Genomic DNA, 16,761 nt, shown 5'->3' with positions numbered 1-16,761 from the left:
TCAATATTAAGGTCTGATATTGCGCCTTGCGTTAGTTAACCATTAAAAGATGTCTTTGAATTTTTAAAGCATTTTAGAACGCTTATTTCTTAATTTTAAGCTTCTCAGAACACTCTATTTCGCATAGGCATATATAGTAAACTTTAGGGTCACGCTGTGTACCCCCTAATTGACCTATAATTATTTCCTGTGGTAGGGTACACTATTACCCTGTAATATAATACGTGGTCCAATTTAAAAATTATAGGTCAATATTAAGGTCCGATACCGTGCCGTTAGTTAACATAGAAAAGTGTCTTCGAATTTCCTTGTTTTAATGCACTATTTAAAATATACATAGTGTACCCCCTAATTGACCTATAATTATTTCCTGTGGTAGGGTACACAATTACCCTGTATTATAATACCTTGTCTAATTTAAATAATATTTGTCAATATTAAGGTCTGATATTGCGCCTTGCGTTAGTTAACCGTTGAAAAACGTCTGAATTTTTAAAGCATTTTAGAACGCTTATTTCCTCATTTTAAGCTTCTCAGAACACTTTATTTCGCATAGGCATACATACTAAACTTTAGGGTCACGCTGTGTACCCCCTAATTGACCTATAATTATTTCCTGTGGTAGGGTACACTATTACCCTGTAATATAATACGTGGTCCAATTTAAAAATTATAGGTCAATATTAAGGTCCGATACCGTGCCGTTAGTTAACATTGAAAAATGTCTTTGAATTTTTAAAGCATTTTAGAACGCTTATTTCCTCATTTTAAGCTTCTCAGAACACTTTATTTCGCATAGGCATACATACTAAACTTTAGGGTCACGCTGTGTACCCCCTAATTGACCTATAATTATTTCCTGTGGTAGGGTACACTATAACCCTGTAATATAATACGTGGTCCAATTTAAAAATTATAGGTCAATATTAAGGTCCGATACCGTGCCGTTAGTTAACATAGAAAAGTGTCTTCGAATTTCCTTGTTTTAATGCACTATTTAAAATATACATAGTGTACCCCCTAATTGACCTATAATTATTTCCTGTGGTAGGGTACACAATTACCCTGTATTATAATACCTGGTCTAATTTAAATAATATGGGTCAATATTAAGGTCTGATATTGCGCCTTGCGTTAGTTAACCATTGAAAGATGTCTTGGAATTTTTAAAGCATTTTAGAACGCTTATTTCTTAATTTCAAGCTTCTCAGAACACTCTATTTCGCATAGGCATACATAGTAAAATTTAGGGTCACGCTGTGTGCCCCCTAAATGACCTATAATTATTTCCTGTGGTAGGATACACTATTACCCTGTAATATAATACGTGGTCCAATTGTAAAATTATAGGTCAATATTAAGGTCCGATACCGTGCCGTTAGTTAACATAGAAAAGTGTCTTCGTATTTCCTTGTTTTAATGCACTATTTAAAATATACATAGTGTACCCCCTAATTGACCTATAATTATTTCCTGTGGTAGGGTACACTATTACCCTGTAATATAATACCTGGTCCAATTTAAATAATATGGGTCAATATTAAGGTCTGATATTGCGCCTTGCGTTAGTTAACCATTGAAAGATGTCTTTGAATTTTTAAAGCATTTTAGAACGCATATTTCTTCATTTTAAGCTTCTCAGAACACTCTATTTCGCATAGGCATACATAGTAAACTTTAGGGTCACGCTGTGTACCCCCTAATTGACCTATAATTATTTCCTGTGGTAGGGTACACTATTACCCTGTAATATAATACGTGGTCCAATTTAAAAATTATAGGTCAATATTAAGGTCCGAAACCGTGCCGTTAGTTAACATAGAAAAGTGTCTTCGTATTTCCTTGCTTTAATGCACTTATTAAAATATACATAGTGTACCCCCTAATTGACCTATAATTATTTCCTGTGGTAGGGTACACTATTACCCTGTAATATAATACCTGGTCCAATTTAAATATCATGGGTCAATATTACGGTCTGATATTGCGCCTTGCGTTAGTTAACCATTAAAAGATGTCTTTGAATTTTTAAAGCATTTTAGAACGCTTATTTCTTAATTTTAAGCTTCTCAGAACACTCTATTTCGCATAGGCATATATAGTAAACTTTAGGGTCACGTTGTGTACCCCCTAATTGACCTATAATTATTTCCTGTGGTAGGGTACACTATTACCCTGTAATATAATACGTGGTCCAATTTAAAAATTATAGGTCAATATTAAGGTCCGATACCGTGCCGTTAGTTAACATAGAAAAGTGTCTTTGAATTTTTAAAGCATTTTAGAACGCTTATTTCCTCATTTTAAGCTTCTCAGAACACTTTATTTCGCACAGGCATACATAGTAAACTTTAGGGTCACGCTGTGTACCCCCTAATTGACCTATAACTATTTCCTGTGGTGGGGTACACTATTTCCCTGTAATATAATACGTGGTCCAATTTAAAAATTATAGGTCAATATTAAGGTCCGATACCGTGCCGTTAGTTAACATAGAAAAGTGTCTTTGTATTTCCTTGTTTTAATGCACTATTTAAAACATACATAGTGTACCCCCTAATTGACCTATAATTATTTCCTGTGGTAGGGTACACTATTACCCTGTAATATAATACCTGGTCCAATTTAAATATTATGGGTCAATATTAAGGTCTGATATTGCGCCTTGCGTTAGTTAACCATTGAAAGATGTCTTTGAATTTTTAAAGCATTTTAGAACGCTTATTTCTTCATTTTAAGCTTCTCAGAACACTCTATTTCGCATAGGCATACATAATAAAAATTTAGGGTCACGCTGTGTACTCCCTAAATGACCTATAATTATTTCCTGTGGTAGGGTACACTATTACCCTGTAATATAGTACGTGGTCCAATTTAAAAATTATAGGTCAATATTAAGGTCCGATACCGTGCCGTTAGTTAACATTAAAAAATGTCTTTGAATTTTTAAAGCATTTTAGAACGCTTATTTCCTCATTTTAAGCTTCTCAGAACACTTTATTTCGCATAGGCATACATAGTAAACTTTAGGGTCACGCTGTGTACCCCCTAATTGACCTATAACTATTTCCTGTGGTGGGGTACACTATTTCCCTGTAATATAATACGTGGTCCAATTTAAAAATTATAGGTCAATATTAAGGTCCGATACCGTGCCGTTAGTTAACATAGAAAAGTGTCTTTGTATTTCCTTGTTTTAATGCACTATTTAAAACATACATAGTGTACCCCCTAATTGACCTATAATTATTTCCTGTGGTAGGGTACACTATTACCCTGTAATATAATACCTGGTCCAATTTAAATATTATGGGTCAATATTAAGGTCTGATATTGCGCCTTGCGTTAGTTAACCATTGAAAGATGTCTTTGAATTTTTAAAGCATTTTAGAACGCTTATTTCTTCATTTTAAGCTTCTCAGAACACTCTATTTCGCATAGGCATACATAATAAAAATTTAGGGTCACGCTGTGTACTCCCTAAAGACCTATAATTATTTCCTGTGGTAGGGTACACTATAACCCTGTAATATAATACGTGGTCCAATTTAAAAATTATAGGTCAATATTAAGGTCCGATACCGTGCCGTTAGTTAACATAGAAAAGTGTCTTCGAATTTCCTTGTTTTAATGCACTATTTAAAATATACATAGTGTACCCCCTAATTGACCTATAATTATTTCCTGTGGTAGGGTACACAATTACCCTGTATTATAATACCTGGTCTAATTTAAATAATATGGGTCAATATTAAGGTCTGATATTGCGCCTTGCGTTAGTTAACCATTGAAAGATGTCTTGGAATTTTTAAAGCATTTTAGAATGCTTATTTCTTAATTTCAAGCTTCTCAGAACACTCTATTTCGCATAGGCATACATAGTAAAATTTAGGGTCACGCTGTGTGCCCCCTAAATGACCTATAATTATTTCCTGTGGTAGGATACACTATTACCCTGTAATATAATACGTGGTCCAATTGTAAAATTATAGGTCAATATTAAGGTCCGATACCGTGCCGTTAGTTAACATAGAAAAGTGTCTTCGTATTTCCTTGTTTTAATGCACTATTTAAAATATACATAGTGTACCCCCTAATTGACCTATAATTATTTCCTGTGGTAGGGTACACTATTACCCTGTAATATAATACCTGGTCCAATTTAAATAATATGGGTCAATATTAAGGTCTGATATTGCGCCTTGCGTTAGTTAACCATTGAAAGATGTCTTTGAATTTTTAAAGCATTTTAGAACGCATATTTCTTCATTTTAAGCTTCTCAGAACACTCTATTTCGCATAGGCATACATAGTAAACTTTAGGGTCACGCTGTGTACCCCCTAATTGACCTATAATTATTTCCTGTGGTAGGGTACACTATTACCCTGTAATATAATACGTGGTCCAATTTAAAAATTATAGGTCAATATTAAGGTCCGAAACCGTGCCGTTAGTTAACATAGAAAAGTGTCTTCGTATTTCCTTGCTTTAATGCACTTATTAAAATATACATAGTGTACCCCCTAATTGACCTATAATTATTTCCTGTGGTAGGGTACACTATTACCCTGTAATATAATACCTGGTCCAATTTAAATATCATGGGTCAATATTACGGTCTGATATTGCGCCTTGCGTTAGTTAACCATTAAAAGATGTCTTTGAATTTTTAAAGCATTTTAGAACGCTTATTTCTTAATTTTAAGCTTCTCAGAACACTCTATTTCGCATAGGCATATATAGTAAACTTTAGGGTCACGTTGTGTACCCCCTAATTGACCTATAATTATTTCCTGTGGTAGGGTACACTATTACCCTGTAATATAATACGTGGTCCAATTTAAAAATTATAGGTCAATATTAAGGTCCGATACCGTGCCGTTAGTTAACATAGAAAAGTGTCTTTGAATTTTTAAAGCATTTTAGAACGCTTTTTTCCTCATTTTAAGCTTCTCAGAACACTTTATTTCGCATAGGCATACATAGTAAACTTTAGGGTCACGCTGTGTACCCCCTAATTGACCTATAACTATTTCCTGTGGTGGGGTACACTATTTCCCTGTAATATAATACGTGGTCCAATTTAAAAATTATAGGTCAATATTAAGGTCCGATACCGTGCCGTTAGTTAACATAGAAAAGTGTCTTTGTATTTCCTTGTTTTAATGCACTATTTAAAACATACATAGTGTACCCCCTAATTGACCTATAATTATTTCCTGTGGTAGGGTACACTATTACCCTGTAATATAATACCTGGTCCAATTTAAATATTATGGGTCAATATTAAGGTCTGATATTGCGCCTTGCGTTAGTTAACCATTGAAAGATGTCTTTGAATTTTTAAAGCATTTTAGAACGCTTATTTCTTCATTTTAAGCTTCTCAGAACACTCTATTTCGCATAGGCATACATAATAAAAATTTAGGGTCACGCTGTGTACTCCCTAAATGACCTATAATTATTTCCTGTGGTAGGGTACACTATTACCCTGTAATATAGTACGTGGTCCAATTTAAAAATTATAGGTCAATATTAAGGTCCGATACCGTGCCGTTAGTTAACATTAAAAAATGTCTTTGAATTTTTAAAGCATTTTAGAACGCTTATTTCCTCATTTTAAGCTTCTCAGAACACTTTATTTCGCATAGGCATACATAGTAAACTTTAGGGTCACGCTGTGTACCCCCTAATTGACCTATAACTATTTCCTGTGGTGGGGTACACTATTTCCCTGTAATATAATACGTGGTCCAATTTAAAAATTATAGGTCAATATTAAGGTCCGATACCGTGCCGTTAGTTAACATAGAAAAGTGTCTTTGTATTTCCTTGTTTTAATGCACTATTTAAAACATACATAGTGTACCCCCTAATTGACCTATAATTATTTCCTGTGGTAGGGTACACTATTACCCTGTAATATAATACCTGGTCCAATTTAAATATTATGGGTCAATATTAAGGTCTGATATTGCGCCTTGCGTTAGTTAACCATTGAAAGATGTCTTTGAATTTTTAAAGCATTTTAGAACGCTTATTTCTTCATTTTAAGCTTCTCAGAACACTCTATTTCGCATAGGCATACATAATAAAAATTTAGGGTCACGCTGTGTACTCCCTAAAGACCTATAATTATTTCCTGTGGTAGGGTACACTATTACCCTATAATATAGTACGTGGTCCAATTTAAAAATTATAGGTCAATATTAAGGTCCGATACCGTGCCGTTAGTTAACATTAAAAAATGCCTTTGAATTTTTAAAGCATTTTAGAACGCTTATTTCCTCATTTTAAGCTTCTCAGAACACTTTATTTCGCATAGGCATACATAGTAAGTTTTAGGGTCACGCTGTGTACCCCCTAATTGACCTATAATTATTTCCTGTGGTAGGGTACACTATAACCCTGTAATATAATACGTGGTCCAATTTAAAAATTATAGGTCAATATTAAGGTCCGATACCGTGCCGTTAGTTAACATAGAAAAGTGTCTTCGAATTTCCTTGTTTTAATGCACTATTTAAAATATACATAGTGTACCCCCTAATTGACCTATAATTATTTCCTGTGGTAGGGTACACTATTACCCTTTAATATAATACCTGGTCCAATTTAAATATTATGGGTCAATATTAAGGTCTGATATTGCGCCTTGCGTTAGTTAAACATCGAAAGATGTCTTTGAATTTTTAAAACATTTTAGAACGCTTATTTCTTAATTTCAAGCTTCTCAGAACACTCTATTTCGCATAGGCATACATAGTAAAATTTAGGGTCACGCTGTGTGCCCCCTAAATGACCTATAATTATTTCCTGTGGTAGGATACACTATTACCCTGTAATATAATACGTGGTCCAATTTAAAAATTATAGGTCAATATTAAGGTCCGATACCGTGCCGTTAGTTAACATAGAAAAGTGTCTTCGTATTTCCTTGTTTTAATGCACTATTTAAAATATACATAGTGTACCCCCTAATTGACCTATAATTATTTCCTGTGGTAGGGTACACTATTACCCTGTAATATAATACCTGGTCCAATTTAAATAATATGGGTCAATATTAAGGTCTGATATTGCGCCTTGCGTTAGTTAACCATTGAAAGATGTCTTTGAATTTTTAAAGCATTTTAGAACGCATATTTCTTCATTTTAAGCTTCTCAGAACACTCTATTTCGCATAGGCATACATAGTAAACTTTAGGGTCACGCTGTGTACCCCCTAATTGACCTATAATTATTTCCTGTGGTAGGGTACACTATTTCCCTGTAATATAATACGTGGTCCAATTTAAAAATTATAGGTCAATATTAAGGTCCGATACCGTGCCGTTAGTTAACATAGAAAAGTGTCTTTGTATTTCCTTGTTTTAATGCACTATTTAAAACATACATAGTGTACCCCCTAATTGACCTATAATTATTTCCTGTGGTAGGGTACACTATTACCCTGTAATATAATACCTGGTCCAATTTAAATATTATGGGTCAATATTAAGGTCTGATATTGCGCCTTGCGTTAGTTAACCATTGAAAGATGTCTTTGAATTTTTAAAGCATTTTAGAACGCTTATTTCTTCATTTTAAGCTTCTCAGAACACTCTATTTCGCATAGGCATACATAATAAAAATTTAGGGTCACGCTGTGTACTCCCTAAATGACCTATAATTATTTCCTGTGGTAGGGTACACTATTACCCTGTAATATAGTACGTGGTCCAATTTAAAAATTATAGGTCAATATTAAGGTCCGATACCGTGCCGTTAGTTAACATTAAAAAATGTCTTTGAATTTTTAAAGCATTTTAGAACGCTTATTTCCTCATTTTAAGCTTCTCAGAACACTTTATTTCGCATAGGCATACATAGTAAGTTTTAGGGTCACGCTGTGTACCCCCTAATTGACCTATAATTATTTCCTGTGGTAGGGTACACTATAACCCTGTAATATAATACGTGGTCCAATTTAAAAATTATAGGTCAATATTAAGGTCCGATACCGTGCCGTTAGTTAACATAGAAAAGTGTCTTCGAATTTCCTTGTTTTAATGCACTATTTAAAATATACATAGTGTACCCCCTATTTGACCTATAATTATTTCCTGTGGTAGGGTACACTATTACCCTTTAATATAATACCTGGTCCAATTTAAATATTATGAATCAATATTAAGGTCTGATATTGCGCCTTGCGTTAGTTAAACATCGAAAGATGTCTTTGAATTTTTAAAGCATTTTAGAACGCTTATTTCTTCATTTTAAGCTTCTCAGAACACTTTATTTCGCATAGGCATACATAGTAAACTTTAGGGTCACGCTGTGTAACCCCTAAGTGACCTATAATTATTTTCCGTGGTAGGGTACACTATCACCCTGTAATATAATACGTGGTCCAATTTAAAAATTTTTGGTCAATATTAAGGTCCGATACCGTGCCGTTAGTTAACATAGAAAAGAGTCTTCGTATTTCCTTGTTTTAATGTACTATTTAAAATATACATAGTGTACCCCCTAATTGACCTATAATTATTTCCTAGGGTAGGGTACACTATTACCCTGTAATATAATACCTGGTCCAATTTAAATATTATGGGTCAATATTAAGGTCTGATATTGCACCTTGCGTTAGTTAACCGTTGAAAAACGTCTGAATTTTTAAAGCATTTTAGAACGCTTATTTCCTCATTTTAAGCTTCTCAGAACACTTTATTTCGCATAGGCATACATAGTAAACTTTAGGGTCACGCTGTGTACCCCCTAATTGACCTATAATTATTTCCTGTGGTAGGGTACACTATAACCCTATAATATAATACGTGGTCCAATTTAAAAATTATAGGTCAATATTAAGGTCCGATACCGTGCCGTTAGTTAACATAGAAAAGTGTCTTCGAATTTCCTTGTTTTAATGCACTATTTAAAATATACATAGTGTACCCCCTAATTGACCTATAATTATTTCCTGTGGTAGGGTACACAATTACCCTGTATTATAATACCTGGTCTAATTTAAATAATATGGGTCAATATTAAGGTCTGATATTGCGCCTTGCGTTAGTTAACCATTGAAAGATGTCTTGGAATTTTTAAAGCATTTTAGAACGCTTATTTCTTAATTTCAAGCTTCTCAGAACACTCTATTTCGCATAGGCATACATAGTAAAATTTAGGGTCACGCTGTGTGCCCCCTAAATGACCTATAATTATTTCCTGTGGTAGGATACACTATTACCCTGTAATATAATACGTGGTCCAATTTAAAAATTATAGGTCAATATTAAGGTCCGATACCGTGCCGTTAGTTAACATAGAAAAGTGTCTTCGTATTTCCTTGTTTTAATGCACTATTTAAAATATACATAGTGTACCCCCTAATTGACCTATAATTATTTCCTGTGGTAGGGTACACTATTACCCTGTAATATAATACCTGGTCCAATTTAAATAATATGGGTCAATATTAAGGTCTGATATTGCGCCTTGCGTTAGTTAACCATTGAAAGATGTCTTTGAATTTTTAAAGCATTTTAGAACGCATATTTCTTCATTTTAAGCTTCTCAGAACACTCTATTTCGCATAGGCATACATAGTAAACTCTAGGGTCACGCTGTGTACCCCCTAATTGACCTATAATTATTTCCTGTGGTAGGGTACACTATTACCCTGTAATATAATACGTGGTCCAATTTAAAAATTATAGGTCAATATTAAGGTCCGAAACCGTGCCGTTAGTTAACATAGAAAAGTGTCTTCGTATTTCCTTGCTTTAATGCACTTATTAAAATATACATAGTGTACCCCCTAATTGACCTATAATTATTTCCTGTGGTAGGGTACACTATTACCCTGTAATATAATACCTGGTCCAATTTAAATATCATGGGTCAATATTACGGTCTGATATTGCGCCTTGCGTTAGTTAACCATTAAAAGATGTCTTTGAATTTTTAAAGCATTTTAGAACGCTTATTTCTTAATTTTAAGCTTCTCAGAACACTCTATTTCGCATAGGCATATATAGTAAACTTTAGGGTCACGCTGTGTACCCCCTAATTTACCTATAATTATTTCCTGTGGTAGGGTACACTATTACGCTGTAATATAATACGTGGTCCAATTTAAAAATTATAGGTCAATATTAAGGTCCGATACCGTGCCGTTAGTTAACATAGAAAAGTGTCTTTGAATTTTTAAAGCATTTTAGAACGCTTATTTCCTCATTTTAAGCTTCTCAGAACACTTTATTTCGCATAGGCATACATAGTAAACTTTAGGGTCACGCTGTGTACCCCCTAATTGACCTATAACTATTTCCTGTGGTGGGGTACACTATTTCCCTGTAATATAATACGTGGTCCAATTTAAAAATTATAGGTCAATATTAAGGTCCGATACCGTGCCGTTAGTTAACATAGAAAAGTGTCTTTGTATTTCCTTGTTTTAATGCACTATTTAAAACATACATAGTGTACCCCCTAATTGACCTATAATTATTTCCTGTGGTAGGGTACACTATTACCCTGTAATATAATACCTGGTCCAATTTAAATATTATGGGTCAATATTAAGGTCTGATATTGCGCCTTGCGTTAGTTAACCATTGAAAGATGTCTTTGAATTTTTAAAGCATTTTAGAACGCTTATTTCTTCATTTTAAGCTTCTCAGAACACTCTATTTCGCATAGGCATACATAATAAAAATTTAGGGTCACGCTGTGTACTCCCTAAATGACCTATAATTATTTCCTGTGGTAGGGTACACTATTACCCTGTAATATAATACGTGGTCCAATTTAAAAATTATAGGTCAATATTAAGGTCCGATACCGTGCCGTTAGCTAACATAGAAAAGTGTCTTCGTATTTCCTTGTTTTAATGCACTATTTAAAATATACATAGTGTACCCCCTAATTGACCTATAATTATTTCCTGTGGTAGGGTACACTATTACCCTGTAATATAATACCTGGTCCAATTTAAATAATATGGGTCAATATTAAGGTCTGATATTGCGCCTTGCGTTAGTTAACCATTGAAAGATGTCTTTGAATTTTTAAAGCATTTTAGAACGCATATTTCTTCATTTTAAGCTTCTCAGAACACTCTATTTCGCATAGGCATACATAGTAAACTTTAGGGTCACGCTGTGTACCCCCTAATTGACCTATAATTATTTCCTGTGGTAGGGTACACTATTACCCTGTAATATAATACGTGGTCCAATTTAAAAATTATAGGTCAATATTAAGGTCCGAAACCGTGCCGTTAGTTAACATAGAAAAGTGTCTTCGTATTTCCTTGCTTTAATGCACTTATTAAAATATACATAGTGTACCCCCTAATTGACCTATAATTATTTCCTGTGGTAGGGTACACTATTACCCTGTAATATAATACCTGGTCCAATTTAAATATCATGGGTCAATATTACGGTCTGATATTGCGCCTTGCGTTAGTTAACCATTAAAAGATGTCTTTGAATTTTTAAAGCATTTTAGAACGCTTATTTCTTAATTTTAAGCTTCTCAGAACACTCTATTTCGCATAGGCATATATAGTAAACTTTAGGGTCACGCTGTGTACCCCCTAATTGACCTATAATTATTTCCTGTGGTAGGGTACACTATTACCCTGTAATATAATACGTGGTCCAATTTAAAAATTATAGGTCAATATTAAGGTCCGATACCGTGCCGTTAGTTAACATAGAAAAGTGTCTTTGAATTTTTAAAGCATTTTAGAACGCTTATTTCCTCATTTTAAGCTTCTCAGAACACTTTATTTCGCATAGGCATACATAGTAAGTTTTAGGGTCACGCTGTGTACCCCCTAATTGACCTATAATTATTTCCTGTGGTAGGGTACACTATAACCCTGTAATATAATACGTGGTCCAATTTAAAAATTATAGGTCAATATTAAGGTCCGATACCGTGCCGTTAGTTAACATAGAAAAGTGTCTTCGAATTTCCTTGTTTTAATGCACTATTTAAAATATACATAGTGTACCCCCTAATTGACCTATAATTATTTCCTGTGGTAGGGTACACTATTACCCTTTAATATAATACCTGGTCCAATTTAAATATTATGGGTCAATATTAAGGTCTGATATCGCGCCCTGCGTTAGTTAACCATTGAAAGATGTCTTTGAATTTTTGAAGCATTTTAGAACGCTTATTTCTTCATTTTAAGCTTCTCAGAAAACTTTATTTCGCATAGGCATACATAGTAATCTTTAGGGTCATGCTGTGTACCCCCTAAGTGACCTATAATTATTTCCCGTGGTAGGGAACAATATTACCCTGTAATATAATACGTGGTCCAATTTAAAAATTATAGGTCAATATTAATGTCCGATACCGTGCCGTTAGTTAACATAGAAAAGTGTCTTTGAATTTTTAAAGCATTTTAGAACGCTTATTTCCTCATTTTAAGCTTCTCAGAACACTTTATTTCGCATAGGCATACATAGTAAGTTTTAGGGTCACGCTGTGTACCCCCTAATTGACCTATAATTATTTCCTGTGGTAGGGTACACTATAACCCTGTAATATAATACGTGGTCCAATTTAAAAATTATAGGTCAATATTAAGGTCCGATACCGTGCCGTTAGTTAACATAGAAAAGTGTCTTCGAATTTCCTTGTTTTAATGCACTATTTAAAATATACATAGTGTACCCCCTAATTGACCTATAATTATTTCCTGTGGTAGGGTACACTATTACCCTTTAATATAATATCTGGTCCAATTTAAATATTATGGGTCAATATTAAGGTCTGATATTGCGCCTTGCGTTAGTTAAACATCGAAAGATGTCTTTGAATTTTTAAAGCATTTTAGAACGCTTATTTCTTCATTTTAAGCTTCTCAGAACACTTTATTTCGCATAGGCATACATAGTAAACTTTAGGGTCACGCTGTGTACCCCCTAAGTGACCTATAATTATTTCCCGTGGTAGGGAACAATATTACCCTGTAATATAATACGTGGTCCAATTTAAAACTTATAGGTCAATATTAATGTCCGATACCGTGCCGTTAGTTAACATAGAAAAGTGTCTTTGAATTTTTAAAGCATTTTAGAACGCTTATTTCCTCATTTTAAGCTTCTCAGAACACTTTATTTCGCATAGGCATACACAGCGTGACCCTAAAGTTTACTATGTATGCCTATGCGAAATAAAGTGTTCTGAGAAGCTTAAAATGAAGAAATAAGCGTTCTAAAATGCTTTAAAAATTCGAAGACATCTTTCGATGTTTAACTAACGCAAGGCGCAATATCAGACCTTAATATTGACCCATAATATTTAAATTGGACCAGGTATTATATTAAAGGGTAATAGTGTACCCTACCACAGGAAATAATTATAGGTCAATTAGGGGGTACACTATGTATATTTTAAATAGTGCATTAAAACAAGGAAATTCGAAGACACTTTTCTATGTTAACTAACGGCACGGTATCGGACCTTAATATTGACCTATAATTTTTTAATTGGACCACGTATTATATTACAGGGTTATAGTGTACCCTACCACAGGAAATAATTATAGGTGAATTAGGGGGTACACAGCTTGACCCTAAAACTTACTATGTATGCCTATGCGAAATAAAGTGTTCTGAGAAGCTTAAAATGAGGAAATAAGCGTTCTAAAATGCTTTAAAAATTCAAAGACACTTTTCTATGTTAACTAACGGCACGGTATCGGACATTAATATTGACCTATAATTTTTAAATTGGACCACGTATTATATTACAGGGTAATATTGTTTTTTTTAAAATTAGTTTTAGAGTGTTTTTTTGTCAAAGTCCAATTTTGTCAAAGTCCAAAGTTTTGTCAAAGTCTCGAAAATTGTGGAAATTCTTCTAAGTCCGGCGACGGGAAGTCTGAGACGAAGCCCGAGCGAGGCCGGAAAGGCCAATATGCGTTTGCCGTTCAAATTTAAATTTCCTCGGCGAGAGGCCGGGGATGCGGACGTCGACGGCCACAGCCCGGGAGAAAAATTCTTCGCTTGGAAAATGAACTTTGTGCGGGAATTCAGAAGATTTTCGTACTTAGAAATATTTCATGGTATGTCAAACTTAGTAATATTTTCAAACGGTTTTGACTTTGAAAAATTATGAAGATTTTCGTACTTAGAAATATTTCATGGTATTTCAAACTTAGTAATATTTTCAAACGGTTTTGACTTTGAAAAATTCAGATTTTCGTACTTAGAAATATTTCATGGTATTTCAAACTTAGTAATATTTTTAAACGATTTTGACTTTGAAAAATTCAGAAGATTTTCGTACTTAGAAATATTTTATGGTATTTCAAACTTAGTAATATTTTCAAACGGTCTTGACTTTGAAAAATTCAGAAGATTTTCGTACTTAGAAATATTTCATGGTATTTCAAACTTAGCAATATTTTCAAACGGTTTTAACTTTGAAAAATTCCGAAGATTTTCGTACTTAGAAATATTTCATGGTATTTCAAACTTAGAAATATTTTCAAGCGGTATTGACTTTGAAAAATTCAGAAGATTTTCGTACTTAGAAATATTTCATGGTATTTCAAACTTAGTAATATTTTTAAACGATTTTGACTTTGAAAAATTCAGAAGATTTTCGTACTTAGAAATATTTCATGGTATTTCAAACTTAGTAATATTTTCAAACGGTTTTAACTTTGAAAAATTCAGAAGATTTTCGTACTTAGAAATATTTTATGGTATTTCAAACTTAGTAATATTTTCAAACGGTCTTGACATTGAAAAATTCAGAAGATTTTCGTACTTAGAAATATTTCATGGTATTTCAAACTTAGTAATATTTTCTAACGGTTTTAACTTTGAAAAATTCCGAAGATTTTCGTAATTAGAAATATTTCATGGTATTTCAAACATAGAAATATTTTCAAGCGGTATTGACTTTGAAAAATTCAGAAGATTTTCGTACTTAGAAATATTTCATGGTATTTCAAAGTTAGTAATATTTTCAAACGGTTTTGACTTTGAAAAATTCAGAAGATTTTCGTACTTAGAAATATTTCATGGTTGTTCAAACTTAGTAATATTTTCAAACGGTTTTGACTTGGAAAAATTCAGAAGATTTTCGAACTTAGAAATATTTCATGGTATTTCAAACTTAGTAATATTTTCAAATGGTTTTGACTTTGAAAATAACTCTTCTTTATAAGTCTTCCGTTGATCGTGTGTGCGAATTTCACAATTGTTTTTTTCTTCATGTCTTTTGATGATCGTGTGTTCGAATTTCAAAAAAGATTTTTTTTTTTGACTTTGAAATATTTTCAAAACGTTTTGGACTTCAAAAAATTCTGAAGCTTTTTCCACTTAGAAATATTTCATGGTATTTCAAATTCAGTAATATTTTCAAACCGTTTTTTAATTTGAAAAATTCAGAAGGTTTTCGTACTTAGAAATATTTCATGGTATTTCAAACTTAGTAATATTTTCAAACGGTTTTGACTTTGAAAATTTCAGAAGATTTTCGTACTTAGAAATATTTCATGGTATTTCAAACTTAGAAATATTTTCAAACGGTTTTGACTTATTCAGAAGCTTTTCGTACTAAGAAATATTTCATGGTATATCAAAATTAGTAATATTTTCAAACGGTTTTGACTTTGAAAAATTCAGAAGATTTTCGTACTTAGAAATATTTCATGGTATTTCAAACTTAGTAATATTTTCAAACGGTTTTAAATTTGAAAAATTCAGAAGAGCATCTGAATGTTTAATAAGTATCGAAATCGTAAGAATTTTTCTAAGTACCGAAAACGTCCGAAATTTTCTAAGTACCGAAAACTTCTGAGTCTTTTAGAGGTACCGAAAAAGGCAGAAATTTTCTCAGTACCGAAATCAACAGAATTTTTCTAAGAACCGAATTCGACAGAATTTTTCTAAGTACCGAAAACTTCTGAATGTTTTCTAAGTACTGAAATCGACAGAATTTTTCTAAGTACCGAAAACGTCAGAAATTTTCTAAGTACCGAAAAGGTCAGAATTTTCTAAGATCCGAAATCATCAGAATTTTTCTAAGTACCGAAATCGTCAGAAATTTTCTAAGTACCGAAAACTTCTGAGTCTTTTCAAAGTACCGAAAAAGGCAGAAATTTTCTAAGTACCGAAATCAACAGAATTTTTCTAAGTACCGAAATCGACAGAATTTTTCTAAGTACCGAAATCAACAGAATTTTTCTAAGTACCGAAATCGGCAGAATTTTTCTAAGTACCGAAAACTTCTGAATGTTTAATAAGTATCGAAATCGTAAGAATTTTTCTAAGTACCGAAAACGTCAGGAATTTTCTAAGTACCGAAAACTTCTGAGCGTTTTCAGAGTACCGAAAAAGGCAGAATTTTTCTAAGTACCGAAATCGTCAGAATTTTTCTAAGTACCGAAATCATCAGAATTTTTCTAAGTACCGAAAACGTCAGAAATTTTCTAAGTACCGAAAACTTCTGAGTCTTTTCAAAGTACCGAAAAAAGCAGAACGTCAGAAATTTACTAAGTACCGAAAACTTCCGAGTCTTTTCAAAGTACCGAAAAAGGCAGAAATTTTCTAAGTTCCGAAATCAATAGAATTTTTCTAAGTACTGAAATCGGCAGAATTTTTCTAAGTACCGAAGACTTCTGAATGTTTTCTAAGTACCGAAATCGACAGAATTTTTCTAAGTACCGAAAACGTCAGATATTTTCTAAGTACCGAAAAGGTCAGAAATTTTCTAAGATCCGAAATCAC

The sequence above is a fragment of the Parasteatoda tepidariorum genome, unplaced genomic scaffold (assembly GCF_982258835.1).
Source record: "Parasteatoda tepidariorum strain Cologne lab strain unplaced genomic scaffold, Ptep-v5.0 scaffold_16, whole genome shotgun sequence".
Classification (NCBI taxonomy): Eukaryota; Metazoa; Arthropoda; class Arachnida; order Araneae; family Theridiidae; genus Parasteatoda; species Parasteatoda tepidariorum.
The sequence above is the reverse complement of the archived record's forward strand: the minus strand, read 5'-3'. Positions refer to the sequence as shown.